We start from the raw sequence: 4973 nt of genomic DNA on the forward strand, positions 1-4973 counted from the left end.
GGTGATTCCATCAAAATCATGTGAAGGATGCCTTATGGGGAAACAGTCACGATGTTCATTCCCATCAAGTACAAGCTTCAGGTCAGAAGAAAGACTAGGACTTGTACATGTTGATTTATGTGGGCCAGTCACACCACCAACACCTGCGGGCAACAGGTACTTTATGTTGACAGTTGATGACTTTAGCAGGGTCATGTGGGTGTATCTGTTGAAGTCAAAAGATGAAGCCCTTCAGACATTCAAGAACTTTAGAACAAGAGTTGAAGTAAAGACAGGGAAAAAAATGAAACTACTGAGAACAGATCGAGGGGGAGAGTTTCTCTCAAAGCAATTCACTGCATATTGTAACGAAACAGGGCTTGACAGGCAATATACCTCACCATTCTCCCCACAACAGAATGGAGTCGTGGAGAGACGCAATCGTACTGTACTCGAGATGGTAAGAAGCTGCTTAAAGACCATGAATGTACCTGATGTACTATGGGGGAAGCAGTGAATCATGCAGTCTATGTACTGAATAGGGTATGCACAAAGGCACTGAAGGATACTACACCGTATAAGATGTGGATTGGAAGAAAGCCACATGTCGGACACTTAAGGGTGTTTGGGTGTACAGGTCATACGAAGATTGTGAAGAATCACTTGAAGAAATTAGATGGTAGAAGCAAGAGGGTCGTGTATCTCGGTACAGAAAAAGGATCGAAAGCTCATAGACTCTTGGACCATGACACAGGATCGATTCATGTGAGTAGGGATGTAGTGTTTGAGGAAGATCAAACCTGGAATTGGGAGAAGACGACCAAGATAAAGGCAATTCCAGGCATGAGCTTCACGATGGAAGGCTTTAATTTCGACGAATTTCAGGGAGATGATTCCGATCTGGAATCGTACACCCCACAACATGGGTACGGGTCAAGTGATGATAGCAACTGGACCGGAGAACAATAGCCTACTAGTTCTCCATTGGGCTCTCATGGAAGCCCACAAAGTATCCCCTTAAACCAACCTGATACGCCCAATTCACCAGTCACACCCAATTCACCCACTACACCGCATTCACCAACTGAAACAATGAGCAATGCTTCCAGCTCCACGGGAGGTGGAGCTCCAAAACAATATCGACTCCTCACAGACCTGTATGATCAAACAGAATAAATCGAACTCCCTGAAGAACTAATGATGATTCAAAATGATGAAGAACCTAACTCACACCGAGAAGCAAAAGAGAAGATCGAATGGGTCAATGCAATGAAGGAAGATATGGCTTCAATCGAAAAGAATAACACGTGGAGGCTCGTCGAACTCCCAAAAAGGAGAAAAGCAATCGGTTTAAAGTTGGTCTACAAGGTGAAAAGAGATCCAAACGGAAGAATTCTGAAGTACAAGGCGGGAATTGTGGCGAAAGGGTATGTCCAGAAACAGGGAATTGACTATGAGGAGGTTTTCGCTCCAGTGGCTAGGATCGAAACTGTTCGGGTAATTTTGGCACTTGCTGGGTCGAATGGATGGTGGGTTCACCACCTTGATGTGAAATCGGCGTTCCTAAATGGAATATTCGAAGAGGAAGTGTACGTATCTCAACCTGAAGGTTTCGAGAAAACTAAAGAGGAAGGCAAAGTGTACAAGCTTACAAAGGCCCTATATGGGCTAAAACAAGCACCTAGGGCTTGGAATTCATGCCTGGACAGATACCTGAAGAGCTTGGGATTCACAAGGTGCTATCAAGAGTATTCAATGTACACAAGGAAAAGAAAAGGGAAAATCTTAATAGTTGGCGTCTATGTAGACGATTTGATAGTAACTGGTGACTGTCCAAAAGATATTGATGAATTCAAATTGGAGATGAAGCCAAATTTGAAATGAGTGATCTTGGTCTATTGACTTACTACTTGGGAATCAAAGTGAGTCAGCATAGTACAGGGATAACCTTGAAGCAAGAAGCTTACGCGAAGAATATTCTAAACAAGACCAGAATGATGGACTGTAATCCAACAAAGAGCCCAATGGAGCACAAGCTAAAGTTGTCTAAGGATGAAGAAGGAGAGCTTGTGGACCACACTGAGTACAGAAGCATTGTTGGTGCACTCAGGTATCTAACACACACTCGCCCTGATATTTCATTTACAGTTGGAGTTGTTAGTCGCTTTATGGAAAAGCCAACTGTAAAACATCTTCAAGCAGTTAAGGGAATCCTTAGATACATAAAGGGCACCCTAAGTTATGGTCTAACTTACACTAGAGGGGAGAATAGAGTCACTCTCACAGGGTACTCAGATAGTGATTTTGGAAAAGACATGGATGATGGAAAGAGCACAGGTGGCACAACATTTTACTTGAATGAGAATCTGGTAACATGGATGTCACAAAAGCAACGCAATGTAGCCTTGTCTTCCTGTGAAGCAGAGTTTATGGCTGCAACTATGGCAGCTTGTCAAGGCATTTGGCTGCGTAGACTCCTCACTGAAGTAACAAGGCAAAAGGTACCACCCGTGGCTTTGTTTGTTGACAATCGATCAGCCCTTGATTTGATGAAGAATCCAGTATTTAATGGGAGTAGCAAGCACATAGATATAAGATATCACTTTATTAGAGAATGTGTTGAAAATGGAGAAATAATTGTGAGTCATGTGTGTGGCACAAAGCAGAAAGCAGACATTCTTACAAAGTCCCTAGCAAGAGTGAAGCATGAAGAGATGAGGGATTTAATTGGAGTAAAGAAGATTCAGAAATAGGGGGAAAATGTTAAGTCTAATTTTTAATTTGTTTTGTTTCATGCACGTTTTAATTTAGTTTTGAATAAATCAAAGTGACCAGTGAGTGGTCCCTAGTCTTTAGCTTGTAGTCAAGTCTGTTTCCTGTTTTTTAGCAGAGTCCTAGTTTAAAAGCAAAGGCAAGTGTACGTTTGTTTGTAGTCCAGTTCATTTTGTTCAGTGAATAAAGAGATACTTTGCCTCATTTTATCCCATGTACTCTTCCTTGCCCCCTATGCTCTCTGTTCACTGTGCAGTTTTTGTTAAACTGTTAATTCCAGTTTTACCCTTTCCCTGTCATTTGTCAATTCTTGTCCCTGTGCAGATTTCTTTGTTGTGTTTAGTTTCCCATCTTGGTAATAAAAGTCTTTATTACCCCTGCAAGAGACCAACATGCTTTTCCTCCTCCATGGAAGATTCGTTGATACGCAAAACACGAAATATGTGTGGTGGATTGGGACGAATCACGAACCTGATGGGTATTGGTTCATCCCGTTCTTGTCTGGCATGATTGACGGCAACGTATGGATCATCAACCAAATTGCACCACAGTTTGCATACAGATCAAAAACGAAACAATGATCGGATGGGCAATCTTGACAACAACTCGCAGATGATGTTGGAAGGCAACTCACCCATGTCTTTTGGATACAAGATATGGTTTAGCCCTAAAAGAACTTGGCGATAGACCTGCACAAAAAGACCGGTCTCGGACCGTACCCAAAAAAAGACCGAGACCGAACCGGTCTAAAACGAGTCCGAACCGAGAAAAGACCGATCCTAAAAAAGACCGGCTTGAGACCGTCCCGGACCGGTCCGAAAAGACCGGACCGTTCGGAGACCGGTCATAAAAAAGACCGGACCGGTCTGAGACCGGTCTGGAAAAATAGACTTGTAACCAAACTTTATAAATATATAATTTTTGTGTTAATTATACAATTTTTAATCACAAACGATCTAATTTATTTCATTTTTTCTTTTATAAAATTTAAATTATCATTTTTAATAAATCTTAATTTATTATTTTTATGACAATCTCATATTTATTAATGGAAAAAACCCGAAACCAAAACAAAAGAATCGAAAAATATCGAAACCGAACAAAAAAAAATCGTAAATCGAACCGAAAAAAACATATGGAAAGACCGAGAGACGAGACCGAAAAAGACCAGTCCAAAAAAAGACCGGTCCGAAAAAAGATCGGATGGGAAAAAGACCGAATGGGACCGGTTTGAAAAAAGACCGGACCGTTTCGAGACCGACCCAAGACCGGTCGGAGACCGCAAATGTGCAGGTCTACTTGGCGATACGTATTTAAATGATTACACTCACCGAATTTCCTCCAATTAGGAAAGTTTAGAGCAATTAGGAAAGTATAAAGGAAGTAGGGATTGAGTTATAAAACCGGAAAATCTGATATAATTGGAAAATGCTTAAACAATCTGGCAGTGGGTTTAAAAATTATCCTTATCCGGGTTCTGGGTATTCCGTGGGTCCGGGTATTTTGGGTTTTAAAACCAGATTTGTAAAAAAAACCGGACCTGGGTTTAATGAATCAGAACCGGTTTAGTGGGCCAAAGAACCAAAAATTGAAGGTTACTCACCCCTAATGATATCTAGTATCGATGACAAGAAGGGTTAATAAAAAAAATAACTCTTTGCTCATAGATAGCCAAACATATACTTTGTAAAATTGACCTCTCTTATAACAAATGAAGTGGAAGGTCATAGCAGTCAATGACATTTTTTTTCTTGGATATCAGCACGTACTTTGTTAACTTGTATAGCCACATTTTTTATCTCTTTCAAAAAAAAAAAAAAACAAACAAACTTGTATAGCCACATAAATTGAATTGTTTAAAATAAGGCCATGGGAGAAAACATTCAATAACCTTACTACCCGAACCATATTCAAGTAAGTTTACTTTACACAATGTTATGCAGCATCAACAACTATGACAATCGTGCATCCATGCTAACCGGAGAATAGGGGTGACCAAACCCGAACCAAGAAACCGAGAAACCGCCCAAAACCGAACCGAAAAAACCGAAACCGAAGCAAAACCGACGGTTAGGGTTTTGAATTTTTAAAAACCGAAAAATCGGTTTCGGTTTCGGTTTCGGTTTTTACCCAGAAACTGACCCAACCAAACCAAGAAACCGACCCATACATTAAACCGACAAACCGACCTAGCAAAACCGAAAAACCGATGCAATTTACTG

This window comes from Lactuca virosa, chromosome 1 (genome assembly GCF_052849685.1).
Source record: "Lactuca virosa cultivar CGN04683 chromosome 1, Lactuca_virosa_CGN04683_v6, whole genome shotgun sequence".
In the NCBI taxonomy this organism is placed as follows: Eukaryota; Viridiplantae; Streptophyta; class Magnoliopsida; order Asterales; family Asteraceae; genus Lactuca; species Lactuca virosa.